Below are 15,338 nucleotides of genomic sequence, written 5' to 3'. Positions count from 1 at the left end.
TGCTATTGTTATGTGCCGTGGAGTTGGTTCCGACTGCGCAGGGTTTCTGAGGCTGCAGATCTTCAGGGGAGCAGAAAACCTGGTAGTTTTGAACTGTCGACCTTGAGGTTAGCAGTCCGATTCGTAACCGCTATGCTAAAGTGATTATTAATCACTTGAGGTTTACGTATAACATTAAGATTTTTGTAATCATAAACGAAATCTGCTTTGTTTCTTTACCAATTCTAATTAAAGCAACTTCCTGTGAAGTTCTAGAGAGGTGTGTAATCTCCAGTTTGCAAAAAAAAATCATGTGACGTTATAGTAACAAGATAATTTTCAATCTCTGAAACAAAAATAATGTCATTTACTCTGATTTATGTGTTTTGAACATATTTTAAAAGAACAAACATATTTAAATTTTCAAATAAATATGGTTCAAATTCTTAACCACCTTAGTAGCTACAAGTGTGGAGTAGTGTACTCAAGAAGTACATTTAAATGAAATTTTCTTAATGTGAGGAACTAAAATTTGCATTTCAGACTCAGATCTTTTTTGTATGTGGGTAATGTAAGAAGTATACTTTGTACGTAAATCTTTTTGCCGTTCAGTCTATTAAATTATAGGAATAAATGATGTGTTTTGCTTTTCCATCAGTTTCCAAATGGTAGTCAGTTAATAATTGGTAATCAGTCTTCAGAAAAAACATTTTGGTAGTTCTCATACACAGTATATAGTTAAGTGCTCGGAGCTAATTGAAAGGTAGACAAGATGTGTGGGGAAGTCTGCTGCCATGAAGATTGTCGTTGTTAAGTGCAGTTGAATAATTCCCTGTATAGGGGTCCCTAGCAGTGACTCGTGGGTGTGAACTGCCAGCCTTGTAGTTGTTGTTAAGTGCTGTCAAGTCAGTTCTGACTCTGATCCTATATAGGGTTTCTGAGGAGTGGCTGGTGAGTTTGAACCGCTGAGTTCTGGTGTGGTGCTATAGGATAAGCACTGCACTATAAAGTTGGTTGTAGTTAGTAGTCCAGGGCTTTTCTCTTGGGAACTCTATGGGGCCGATCTACTCTGTTCTGTAGGGTTACTGTGGGTTGAACGGCAACGGATTTGGTTTAGGAAGTCCTAAAAGTAATTTACTCTTTTTTGGGGTATCTGAACCTCTGTGAATCTGATTAAAGCTGTGGGTGGATCCTGTTTCTAGAAAACTGTATCTGTGCTCATATATAGACTTTACCATAGAGTATTGTGGAGTTTACTGGCCTGTCTGAAGCCTATTCAACAGGATCCTTTTAGCTATAAAGAATCTTTAAGTTTTAACTTGACTGGACAACACGTGACGATAACAATAACAATCGTTAACTCTGTGGAGTCCTGGTGTAGTGCCATAGGATAAGCACTGCACCTCAAGGTCAGTTTGAACAGCCATGTCAGTGGTTCAAACTTGCCAGCTGCTCCTGGGAAACCCTATCCAGGGTCACTATGAGTGGGAACTGACTTGACAGCAAGCACTTAAAAGCAACAACAAGCTATCTGTGTGGAGTTGTGGAGGCTCAGTAGGATAACCACTGGACTGATAACCACAAGGTTGGCAGTTCAAGCCCACCAGCCATTTCCCTAGAGAAAGACGACGTTTTCTGCTCCCGTAAAGATTTACAGCCTCAGAAACCCTATACAGGATTGTTATGAGTTGGAACCACCTCCAACTTAATAGCACTTAACAACAAGAAGTTAGCTGTGTGCCCTCTGGGAAAGTTACTTAACCTCTCTGACTTTGAGTTCTTATGCCAGTCCAGCAGGTATATAAGCACCTTCATGATATCATGGTAACAGTCTTCTTCAGTGTGGGGTTGGCTCTGCTATGGATTTTTAAAGGAAATGTCTTGGAGATAAGGTATAGGTCCCTGGTGCTCTTTTTACTGGCTGTGACTTTTATTAGAAGAGGTATTACTGTGTAAATAGAAATTAAAATCGTAATCTCACCCTAATGGCATTGAGTTCCAGCCTATTTTATATATCCTGGGTGCAGGCCTTTGTTGGTTATGTGTTTCAGTTGTCTTCTCCAATTCTGTGGCTTGCTTTTTCCCTCTCTTAATGGGGTTTTTGTTTGTTTGTGTTTGTTTTTGATGAACAGAAGTTCTTTAATTTTCATTTAGTCCAATTTATCAGTCTTTCCCTTTTCATTATATTTTAAAGCAGCAATATTTCACTTTGTAATCAACAATTTGGATAAAAGCAGTGTTAGAAAGTCATTCATTTAACAAATAATGCTGTGGAAGATCAATGCATAAGAATTTATCCCCAGCCTGAAAGAGTGAACACTAAAGACATAATAGGGAAATAAGCCTGGAACAGATAGTTTAAGCATCCATTCAGTCAGTTGGTTCATTTAACGAACATTTACTCTGTACCTGGCACTGTTCTAGGCACCTTTTAAGTGGTACAGAGTCCTGTAGCTATCTGTAATGATGAGAAGTCACTTTTTAATAACCTCATCATTCTACAGATTGTTATGTGACTTTGCCTTTGGTTGGAAGTCATTCTAACCTTGGTAATTAAAATGTCATTTATAAGGACCTAAGAATTTGCTGCTAAAGAAAAGAGGCTAAAACAGCAAATTGGATTTCTTTTGGAAATGAATGTTAACTGCATGAACTGGACACTCTTAAATTACTTACTGTGTGCTTGATATGACTGTGTATATTAAAACAAAATTTATTTATAATCTGAGTGACAGGGAGAGCTTTTGAAACATACCCAGAGGAAATTAATCACTAGTGGAGTTGGTAAGTGTTGACATGTTGGTTCTGACTAATAATGACCCTGTATAGGGTTTTCAAGGAACAGCTGGTGGGTTTGAACTGCCACCCTTGTGATTAGCAGTCCAGGGCTTATCCTACAGCACCACACCAGGCACATCATTCAAACAAGTGTACTATGTTTAGGGCCGGAGAAAGTCTGCTCTCAAACATACAGTATTTAAATTTCATATGTCATGCTCCCAAGCATTTGAGAGTATGGTGCATGAAATTTAAATAATTTCATGCTAAAATATCAGGGGACAGATTTCTGGTTTTGTTTCTTAAATTTTATTTGGTTAGAAAAACAAGTCTAGGACAAAGAATGTTAAAAAATTCAAAATGTTAAAAATAAACATTATAGCTTGATTTGACTTTTCTGACCTTGATATCAACTTAGTGAGCTTTTAGTTCATCTTTATTGTAGTACTTAAAGAAAGCACAAACAACAAAATATCACTGAGCTTTGGATCCTAGATCTTAAAACCTTTATTTTCTTTGACTCTGTCATTGAATAAGATAAAGGGCATACTGAAAGTGTGTGTGACTTATAGTCTAAAGTGGTAAGACTTCAAGAATGTGAGTAAACAGTTTCATTAGAATTCTGACTGTACATTATTGTAAAGTATTATGAATTTCTAAATCTTACATAAGGCAAATCCATTTTAAGGTTAATAGAAAAGCCTTTTAAGTTGACCAAACCTAGGGCTGTTGATGTTAACTTAAGTTGGTAATATAAAGCAACTGGTAGTAACACAGTGAAGGGCATTTGTTAGGAATGAGAGTGTATCTGTATGTTGTCCTTTAGATGAGGAGTATTTCCTTTCTGTGAGTCTCTTTGGGAAGGGAAACGTCAGCTACTTTTTCTTGAAAAAAACTGTACAAGAGTAAATACTTAACTGCCTTTGAGTTCTTTCCTTGCTGTAAAAACTCTCCCTTCTCTTTTTTATTTTGGGTTTAAAACTTTGGAGACTTTTATATAGTTTGATTTTTCCTTTTTCAAATCAGACAGAAATATTTTCATCTTCAGTTTTTGACGACTGGTCATAAATCTGTGATTGTAGTCTAATCCCACTTCTCCTTCTTCTGTTATAGGGGGATAGAGAGCTGAAGGAGAACAACTTTCCCCCAAAATTGGTAAGTACTTTTATGAGGCAGGCATAGTGTGCTTGATGCTAGCTGATAATCATTCAAATGTTCAATGATTTTTTTTTTTTTTTTGCAAAAAAGCTTTCTCACAGAAATGAGGCTTTGCTGTTTACACTGAGTGAAAGTGATTTTTTTGTCTAATTTCACCTAGCCATATCTCAAATGCATTTGTGTTTCTAATAATACTGCTAGGCTTGCATGTTCCTGCATTCGATAACTTGTTAAAATGTAAAGTTCCTTTTTGCCAAGAATGTCCTTAATGCAGTAGTTAGGACTGAGAATTGAAAAGTCAGGAAATTCGAAAGTTAAGGTCCCCATTGTGTTTTGTATTACTTAATATACTGTTAAATTTGATGGCTGTAGTATGTGTGCAAAATGGCTAGGGTAATGTAACTGTGGTACTCTTGACTTTGAAATTTTGGACTCTTAAGCATTTATATTCTTAAACTTAGTGTTGGAATGGCTTCAGAGATGACATTACATTTTTAGTGTGTTGTTTTGTGTTATTTTTAAAGAGAAAAACGAAAAAGAGAGAGAAACATTATTACTGTGTTGGGCATATAAGCAAACACATTTTTTCCTAATATTAAATATCTACTGTAATACATTTTTTTAAAATGGCTTATTAATTCATCACACTTAATCGTTTCTTTAAATATGTAATTCAAGAGTACAAATTACACAGGGCAGTCTAATAACTAAGCATCAAACAAATACTAACCTTAATTGGTGTGTATTACAATAAAAATTAAACTTGAAGCTAACTGGAGTAGGGTAGTTTGCTGATGCAAGGCTACTCCTTTTGATGAAATTCTTTCACGAATAGTAATTAACTTAGTGGCTTTACCTAAGGCTAACATTTTCCTAAGGCTTATAGTCCTTGAGGTATCTCTTACCTTTTAGGGTTTGGGCTTTGAAAGTGAAAGGAAAGCATTTGAATTGGTTAGCCTTGCATTTTACTAACTTGTTATTCTGTTTGCCTTTTTCACATGGACCCTTTTAAAATAAATAATCAAGACCCTACTAGTGCTTTACTTTGAGATATGATAAAATCGTAGAGTCTTAGAAAGAACCTTAAAGGTCTTCTCTTCCAACCTTTTACTGTGTGTGGCAATTTCTTGTCCTATGTTTCTGGCAGGTTGTTACTCAAGTGTGTATTGGATACTGCATTTTAAAACAAAGCTCATTATTGTGTATAATGCATTCTGAGGAACTTTAGTTCCACGGAGATGGTGATATTACTGTGGTAGGGTGGGGGTGGGGAAAGGGTTCTGTGATCAAATAATTTGGGAAATGCTGGGTTAAACAAAGTTAAACAGGTTTCTTTACTGCAGGACTTCTCAGAACCTTTAATATGCTAATGTGCATTGTGAATCTCCAAGAGGGGGATATGATATGCAGCATTCTTGAATACTTCTAATGACAGGGAGCCCACTACCTCATAAGGTAACCCATTCCTTTTTTGTACAGCTCTAATCCTTAGTTCTTCCTTATAGTGGTCTGAAAACTATCTACCATAACTCCCACCTATTTCTGTTATAAGTTCCTACTGGCTATACTAAGACCATCACACCCTCTAATGTTATCCTTTGTGTGATAAATATTTATGTGATTCTGGCTAGCCTTCTATGGACATTCGGAATGCCTCTAAGCATTCTGGTACATGTGGCAACCAGTTCTAAAATCTTGGCCTCATTGTTATTATGCTTAGATACACTCCAGTATCCTTCATTTTGAATTTCTAAATTTACTTAATGGCCTTGTTGTTGGGAGTAGTTGGGATGAATTTAGTGGGCATGCTTGATTTCTGTAAAGAAAGATGGACAATAGATGAATGCATGTTGCTGGGCACCAGGAAGCAGAGGTCAAAACAGTTTTGAGTGTGGGTGGTCAGGAGTGGTGCAGGATACTGGAGCAGAGCTGTGAAGAAGAGGGTACTGGGGGGATAGCCCTAACTTGCCCCCAAATATCATGAAAGCCTTTGTGCTGGAGGGGTAGGATCTGTGTAAAAGGTATTCGGGTGTGTGTGTGTGTGTGTGTGTGTGTGTGTTTGAAAAAAGAAACCTCCTACCACTCCCCCAAAACCTCAGAAAGATGCGTATTTTATATTCAAACTTATTCAGACATTCAAATAAAATTAATTTTATATGACTGTGCATGGATATACCTGCTCCTCCCTTATCTAGTTTCTTGTTATTGGACATTCCACACTTACGACCATAGCAAAAAACTACTATCCACCTGTTTTATGCGTTAATGACATACATCTGACAGTAATGAACACCAGGGTGCAAGGCAAGAGTAACACTGGCTCTGATGATAAAAGTCATGGGTCACCTTGACTGAGGCAGGATTCTCCGTTGTCTGGCAGTTGTGTAATGATACAGTCATCCTCTATTTTCTGGTCTGATTTGGTCCTTCTCCCTTTTTACATAATGCAGATTTTCACCTAATGACCTGCTCTATGGAACTTGATCATGTCTATAAGTGAGCAGCAGGAGTGTATGTATATGTGCTGCTGTTAAGTGTCATGCAGTTGGTTCTGACCTTGTAGAGAGTTTCTGAGGTGTGGCTGGTGAGTTTGAACTGCCAGCCTTGAGCTTAGCGGTTCGGTGCTTATCCTACAGTGCCACACTAGGACTCTATGTATGTATGTGTGTGCGTATATATATGTGTGTGTGTAATGTATGTATGTATATTTTTATTTACTTAATAGTTAGGAAACATCAGCACCTGTAATACCAGACTTTGAACATAGTGAGCTTGTTAGGTTCAAAGGTGGTTGGTGTCTCCAAAACCAGGGTTGTCTTATTTCATGTCTCAGAATCACATCAGTTGGCATAGCTCCATTGGAGATTAGTGGATCTATGATAAGTAAAATCATACTAAAGTCAGAAATACTGGAAAAAATAAAATAAAATCAGGGTTGTCAAGTCTTTTGTGTGGTAGCATTTAAAGTGCTATGTTAACCAGTGGTGCTTTAACAAAGACATACCACTATGAAAATAAATCAGAATTTATTGAAAATTTGTTTAATGCTGGTAAATAATTACATTGATTTTTTTTTTATGTTGTCATTGTATTTTGATTCATATTAATAAGCTAAAACTTTCTATAAATTCTATTAATGTAATTATATTGTTTTTAGCATATTGGATTGTTGTTGATACTATCACCTAAATTAAAAGTTAAGGCTATATGAGAGGGAGAGTGAGACTATATCCACAAATATATAAGGCGTAACAGAGGATATGTGTGCATGGGTGCTCACTTTTGCTGCAGACATATCTATGAATGTGGTGGAGCATACGGGGCAACATTATGAAAACTTCTTAGACATTACCAAACATTTGAGAGGATGAGGTATTGAGCCTGGGAGCTCAGGACCTAGTCTCAGGGGACACCATGGTCAATTTACATAACATTTTCCACAAGGACAATGTGTTACATCCTACTTTAGTAAGTAGCAACTGGGATCTTGAAAGTTTATGAGTGGCCATCGAAGGTACAACTATTGGTATGTCCCTGTGTGGAGGAAAGAAGAGTGATGAAAATTGAAGATGCATGCAGTTAGCTAATATAGTCGACTAATGAAACATGTGAACATCAGTCTCCTCTACCACCCTGAGATCAGAAGGTGCCCAGCTCCGACTACTAACTGTTTTGAAAGGGGTCGTGTTAGAAGGCTCTGGATAGAGTGGGAGAAAATGTGGAACAAAACTAAAAATTATAATAACCATCAAGCTTACTGATCAGAAAGAGATTGAAGGATTCTGAAACTATGACTCTTGTTGGTCATCCTTCAGGTCTGGAACTGAACTTACCCTCATGGCTCAAGTTGCAGCCAAACAGTACTAGATGGGTATATAGGGGGAACAGCAGTACTCAGCTATGGAATGATCAACCATTCAAGATCAAAAGGGCAGCATTTACCTAAGGACAAAGCGCAGAAGGGTTGGGAAGGAGTGTTGAATGGAAATAAGAATTGTAGGGAAGAAGTAAGAGAAGAGATGTTTTCTTTGAGGGGATTGTAGTCACTGAAAATGTGTGCTTTGCTGAATGTGAAACTGATGATCTGCTTTGTAAATCTTCACTCAGTTCACAATAAAGTGTTTTTTAAAAAGTTAAGGATGTTAAAGATATCTCTCAGCATTGTCTCTTACACAAATGGGAACCTGATACTTAGACTTTGAGCATGTGAAAAGAAGTCAGGATAAATAGATCTGCCTGGACTCTCTATTTTTAATATTGGCCAATATGTTAAAAAATTAATTAAACCTACTCTGAACACTTGTGTTTGGAGAATACAGAACAGAAGAGGAGAGAGGGAGAAGTCTTACATCAAATAAATACAAATAATGAAAGTGAAGTTTTCTCTTCTTAGGGAGTTGAGTTAGAGGGCATGGTGTGTCAGACACTTCACTATTAACAGTAAATGTTGGTTGATGAGTAGAATTTTGATTGGAAAAAGAATTATGTCAGCTAAGGAAAAGAGCAAAGGATTTCTTAGCAGTAAATTCAGTTAGAGTGTTACTTTTAAGTTTTTAGAATCACAATAAAAAACCTATATCTTCAAACAGCACTATACCAAGAAAAATATTTAGAAGTCTCTTTCTTAAGGCATTTGAAGAGGAAAGAAACCTTGTATTGAGAAGTTTTAAAGTTTGAGCAGAAAAGCTAGCTAACTATGTTAAGAATAGCTTAGTACTTTATAAGTTACAAAGGGCTTATAATACAGATTTCCCTTTTTTAAGCCTCCTAACAGTTGTATGAAGTAGGCGATATTGCTCTCATTTTTCCCATTAATAAGCAAGCAAGCAAAAGTTCCCAAGTATGAGAGTGGTTACCCAGTGAGTAAAATAGATTCAGGGTGTTTTTGTTTGGAGCAGTGACTGTTCTTTTCAGATAACACAACTGCCTTTTTAAGTATAATTTGATTTTTTGTTTGTTTGTGGGTTTTATACTTGTTTGTGTGCATGTATTTGTTTTATTTCTTGTTGTTGTTATTTGGAAGTAAAAAGCCATTCGGTTTAACATGTACAGCTTTGAAGATTCTACACTTTAGTATTTTGTGCTGGTTAGTTGCCGTTCCTGATAGTTGTTTTTTTTTTTTTTTTAAGTTTTATTATGAACTGAGTGATAGTTTACATGAGAGAACATTGGCTTTACACCATTGTTTCATTGCAGTGATTATAATCTTCTCCGTGCATCATCATTCAACAGTATTTGCTTCCATTCCCTCTGTTTTGTTTTGTTTTGTTTTTTGGTGGTAGTGGTGATGTACTCAATAGCACTCAGGAACATATAATAACTTAAACAACCAAAGGGCACATTCTGTGAGCCTGATTCCTGGCTGCCAGTACCCAGTCCCTCCCTGGCAGTTTTTTAGAGCTGTTGAGTGGTAAAGACATCATACCTGAATAAAATGTGTCTGTCATTGTTTTGTGAGTCTGTTTACATTCACCTTGTAGCATCTGAATTGTTATTAATAACTTATTAGAACTGTTCAAATAAATAAATCTTCTTTTACAAATTTAGCAACTAATGCCTTCAGATGATGGCTACATGAGTTGCCTAAGCCCCCAAAATATTTTTAAAAAGGATTAAACATGTGCTTGTGTTGTTTTTTAAGCTATAAATATATGTATATAATCTGTTCCTTTAGGCAGAGACCCATCCCTCAAAATTGCTACCTATAAGGAGATATTTTTAAAGAGGGATTTCAAGTCAATCTTTTGTCCTTTATAAGTTTCTTTATAACTAGTCGCTACCTTTTGTAACCCTTCAGTTTTATTGTGAAGTAAAATGAGTAATTGACATTTTGAGTCCTTACCAGACAAAACTTTACTCCTTTGTGTGCCTTCTAATAAGCAGTCAATCTGATGGAGGAAATACAAGCTGTCTTCTCCTCATTAACTTGAGTTGCAACTTCTTATCATGCAAGGCACTCTTTGACATTTAGACTCCATGTTAAACCTGGTTTTACTTGTTATTTTCCTGGGCATTTTGTTTATTCAGTAGAAAATTTTGTGATGCTTTATTAATTCTCAGTTAACTTCCTTCCAGGGTTAGATCCAGTTTCAGTTAATTTTTAAATTTAAAAATAACTACATCTCTTCTATGAAAAAATTTGAGAATACTAATGAAAGAAGAACGTAAATCACCCTTAGTGCTACCACGGAGAGATAACCAACTTAGGAAAGTGCTACCTGACTCAGACTCATGGCAGCAAGACAGTGTTGTTATTTGACAAAGCTTTCTCGGTTTTATAGACAAATTTTGTCAAGATTCATTTCTGTGACTCTAGTGAGAAGGAATAGTTTTAATTTTTGTGGTCATCCTTCTCCTGTGAATTATCTTTTCATGGTATTTTGGTTTTGTGAGTGCTCAATATAAATGTTGTTGTTGTTAAGTGCCTTTGAGTCAGTTCTGACATATAGTGACCTTATTTAAAGTTTTTGAGGCTGTGCATCTTTGCAGGAGCAGAAAGCCTCGTCTTTCTCCCACAGATCAGCTGGTGGGCTCATACCGCTGACCTTGTGGTTCACCCTATATCATGTATATTGTGAGTTCTCCATGTTTTTAAAACTTAATGTTTATTTTCAGAGTTTGTGTGAGCTGAATAACACTATGGTGTTACAGCTATAGAATAAATAGGGGTTTATGGTTATTAAAAATACTCTTTCAGCTTCACAGTGATTCTTAATTTGACAGAAATCATAAGGAATCACTTTCGGATACATTTTTTGGTGGCTGTTAGGTGCTGTCAAGTTGGTTCTGACTCATATTGACCCTGTGCACAACAGTTGTTGTTACACTTAAACTCGTTCCTGCTGCCAGTATGCCAGTCTATCTTGTTGGGGTCATCTTTTTCACTGACCCTTCACTTTATCAAGCATGCTGCCCTTACCCAGGGACTGGTCCCTCCTGACAATATGTCTGAAGAATGAGAGACAGAGTCTTGCCATCCTGGCTTCTAAGGAGCATTCTGCCTGTACTTCTTCCAACACAGATTTGTTTATTCCTTGGTACTTTTAATATTCTTCTTCAACACCGTAACTCGAATGTATCAATTCTTCTGTGGTCTTCTTTATTCATTGTCCAACTTTCACATGCATGTGAGATTATTTAAAATAATATGGCTTGGATCAGGCATACCTTAGTCCTGAAACTGAAATCTTTGTTCTTCAGCACTTTAAAGAGGTTTTCTGAAGCACATTTGTCTAATGCAGCATGTCATTTGATTCACTGACAGCTACTTCCATGAGTGATAATGGTTTATCCTAGCAAAATGAAATCTTTGACCACTTCAATCCTTTCTCCAATTATCTTGTTCTTATTTATTGGTCCAGTGGTGAGGATTTTTTGTTTTCTTTCTTACTGATGTGCAACCCATACCCAAGGCTCTGGTCTTTGATCTTCATCAGTAAGTATTTTAAGTCCTCTTGGCTTTCAGCAAGCAAAGTTATATCATCTACATATCTTAGGTTGTTTAAATGAGTCTTCTTCCAGTCCTGATGTCGTGTTCTTCTTCATAAAATCCAGAATCGTGGATTATTTGCTTAGCATATACAGACTGAATATATAACCCTGGCCACACCTTTTCTAATTTTAAACCATTCAGTGTTCCCTTGTTCTGTTCAAACAACTGTCTCTTGATCTATAGACAGGTTCCTCATGAACACAATTAAGTGTTCTGGAATACTCATTCTCCACAATGTTGTCCATAGTTTGTCATGATTCACACAACTGAAAGCTTTTGCTAAGTCAGTGAAGCACAGGTAAATAGCTTTCTGGTATTCTCTGCTTTCAGCCAAGATCCATCTGATGTCAGCAATGATATCCCTTGTTTCACATCCTCTTCTGAATCTGGTTTGAACCTCTGGCAGTTCCCTGTCAGTGTACTCTTGCATACATTATTAATGATACTGTCTGATGATTTCCTCATTCTGCTGGGTCACCTCTCTTTGAAATGAGCCCAAATATGGATCTCTCCTAGTCAGTTGGCCAGGTAGCTGTCTTCCAAATTTCTTAGCATAGATGAGTGAGTGCCTCTAGTGCGTCATCAGTTTGTTTAAATACTTCAATTTGTAATCCATCAATTTCTGGAGCCTTATCTTTTGTCAATTCCTTCAGTGCACCTTGGACTTCCTCTTCATTGGTTCTTGAGCATATGCTATCTCTTGAAATGGTTGAACATTGACCATTTCTTTTTGGTACAATAACTGTATATTCCTTCCATCTTCCTTTGATCCTTTCTGTATCATTCACTATTTTGCCCATAGAATCCTTCTATATTGCAGTTGAAGCTTGAATTTTTTCTTCAGTGTGTTCTTCCTGTTAGGTTTTCTAATATTTGACTTTGTCTTCTCGAGTTGCCCTTTGACACTTTCTGTTCACCTCTTTTACCTCCTCATTTGCTTTAGCATCTCTGTGCTGGAGAGCAAGTTTCAGAGTCTATTTGACATCCATTTTGGTCTTTTCCTTCTTTCTTGTCTCTTAATGACCTTTGCTTTCTTCCAGTATGATGTTCTTGATGTCATCCCACAGCTCTTCTGGTTTTTTGGTCATTATTGTATAATTCATCAAATCTGTACTTGAGATGATCTTTAAATTCAGATGGAATGTTGTTGTTGTTAGGTGCCATCAAGTTGGTACCAACCCATAGCGACCTTATGCACAGCAGAACAAAACACTGCCCAATCCTGGGCCAGCCTCACTACTGTTGCCACGCTTGAGTCCATCGATGCTGCCACTGTGCTAATCCATCTCATTTGGGGTCTTCCTCTTTTTCTCTGACCCTCCACCTTACCAAACATGATATCCTTCTTCAGTGACTGGTCCTTCCTGACAATATGTCCAAAGTATGAGAGACGAAGTTTGGCCATCATTGCCTCCAGGGAGCACTCTGGCTGCACTTCTTCCAAAACAGATCTATTGTTTTTTTTGGCAGCCCATGGCACTTTTAATATTCTCTTCCAACATCATAACTCAAAAGCATCAATTCTTCTACAGTCTTCCTTATTCACTGTCCATCTTTCGCATATATATGAGGTTATTGAAAATATGGCTTGGGTCAGGTGCGCCTTAGTCCTCAAGCTGACATCTTTGCTCTTCAACACTTTAAAATGGTCTTGTGCAGCAGATTTGCCTAATGCAGTATGTCATTTGATTTCTTGACTGCTGCTTCCATGAGTGTTGATAGTTGATCCAAAAAGAATAAAGTCCTTGACAACTTCAGTCTTTTCTCTGTTGATAAGAATGTTGTTTATTGGTCCAGTGGTGAGGATTTTTGTTTATTTTACATTGAGATGTAATCCATACGGAAGGCTGTGCTCTTTGATCTTCATCAGTAAATGTTTTAAGTCCTCTTTACTTGCAGCAAGCAAGGTTGTATCGCCTGCATATTCAAGATCATATTTGGGTCTTGTGGACTTTTTAAAATTTTCTTCAGCTTTAGCTTAAACTTGCATATGAACAATTGATGGTCTGTTCCACAGTCTGCCCTTGGTATTGTTTTGGCTAATGATATAGAGTGTTTCCACCATCTTGTGCCATAGATGTAGTCCATTTGATTTCTGTGTATCCCATCTGGTGAGGTCTATGATACACATGTATCGTCATCTCTTAAGTTGTCTAAAAAAGGTATTTGCAATGAAGAAGTCATTGATCTTGTAAAATTCTTATCATGACCTCCAGCATGGTTTCTATCACCAAGGCCATATTTTCCAACTACTGGTCGGTCTTCTTTGTTTTCAACTTTTGCATTCCAATTGCCAGTAATTATCGATACATTGCCTGTTTGATTAATTTCATACTGAAGAAGCTGGTTGGTTAAAGTGCTCAACTGCTAACCAGAAGGTTGGTAGTTCAAACCCACAAGCTGCTTTGCAGAAGAAAGATGTAGTAGTTTGTTCATGTTAAGATTTGCAGCCCTGGATACCAGATGGGTAGTTGTACTGTATCCAAAAGGATCACTGTGAGTCAGAACCCGCTTGATGGCCATGGGTTTGGGGCTGTTTGCCCACAGAACTTTTATACATTAATGAAGAGTTTGAGTTGAGAAAATATTTTTAATATCTAAAATTAAAAATTAACTATAGAGTTTTAAAATATGTGACTATATATGTTAGCTTATTCTAGCAACAAAATTTTTGGTGTAAGTCAGTGGTTTAATAATGTTGACCATTTATTTATTCATGGTGGTTCCATACAAACAAACAAACAAACAAAATCTCATGTTTATTTCTTGGCACCCATTATTTTACATGAGGGATTCACCTGTATTCATCAAAATACATTTCCTCTAACAAAGATGAACAATAGAATGAAGCACTGCCCAGTCCTGTGCCATTCACAGTTGTTATATTTGAGATAGTTGTTGTTGCGGCCACTGTGTCAGAACATCTCATTGGGGGTCTTCCTCTTTTTCACTGACCCTCCACTTTTCCAAGCATGCGGTCCTTCTCCAGGGACTGGCCCCTCCTGACGACATGTCCACAGAACTAGAGACAGTCTCGCCATCCTTGCTTCAAAGGAGCCACTCTGGTTGTAGTTCTTCCAGGACAGATTTTTGTGTTCTTATATGTCCATTGGACTTTCAGTATTCTTCCTTATTCATTGTCCAGCTTTCAAATGCGTAGGAAGCAGTTGAAAATGCCATGTCTCAGGTCAGGCACACCATAGTCTTGAAAGTGACATCTTTGCTCTGTAACACTTTAAAGAGATCTTATGCAGCAGATTTGCCCAATGCAATATGTGGTTTGATTTCCAAATTACCTTCTCATCATTTATTGCGTTTGTAAAGTTATTTGGTTGACAATACAATACTGTTCTGCAGTAATTCTTTCCTGTTGTATTGTTGTTTGTTGTCAGGTTGATTCTGAATCATTGTGACTGTAGGAAAGAGTAGCACTCCCATAGGGTTTCCTAGGCTGCAGTCTTTAAGGAAGCAGAGTGCCAAATCTTTTCTCCTGCAGAGCCACTGGTGGATTTGAACTGCCAGCTTGGTTTGGTTAGTTGGTCTTGTGAGTGGCACTTGCCGTACTAGGGTCTTACAATCTTTTCCTAGCCTTCACAATATAAATCTGAAGGAATTACAGCCTTTCAAGTTTTGGTGGGGGTTTTTTGTTTTTGTTAGAGTGTTTTGTATTACATACCAGTATAAAGGTCCTAGGGAGAGAGATTTCCATTGGTTATTTTAAGCCTAGTGAAATTAAGCAAAAATAATAAAAACTAATATTCATAAGAATATATATATTCTCTAGTTAATGATTCCAAGAACTTTTAGAAAATTAGGTTAAATATGGACTTTAGCCACAGGCAGATAATTTTTAGAAAGTGTGAAAATCCTGAATTCATTGTATTGGTTTTAAAGAGTAGTGGTTCTTACCAGCTTCCGTATTATTCCCTTC

The 15,338-nt window shown here is 37.0% G+C and overlaps 1 protein-coding gene across 1 annotated transcript in view; it reads left to right on the top strand.

Annotated features, from left to right (window-relative positions):
* PHF21A (PHD finger protein 21A) overlaps positions 1–15,338 on the top strand; it is a 283,341-nt gene that overhangs the window by 37,713 nt on the left and 230,290 nt on the right. The window contains exon 2 of the mRNA XM_006865046.1: positions 3,871–3,912. The gene's annotated coding sequence lies outside the window, so the exon portion shown is untranslated. The remainder of the gene's footprint in view (positions 1–3,870; positions 3,913–15,338) is intronic.

The sequence above is a fragment of the Chrysochloris asiatica genome, unplaced genomic scaffold (genome assembly GCF_000296735.1).
Source record: "Chrysochloris asiatica unplaced genomic scaffold, ChrAsi1.0 scaffold00075, whole genome shotgun sequence".
In the NCBI taxonomy this organism is placed as follows: domain Eukaryota; kingdom Metazoa; phylum Chordata; class Mammalia; order Afrosoricida; family Chrysochloridae; genus Chrysochloris; species Chrysochloris asiatica.
Note: the sequence above shows the minus strand (reverse complement) of the source record. Positions and strands in the feature narration are given on the sequence as shown.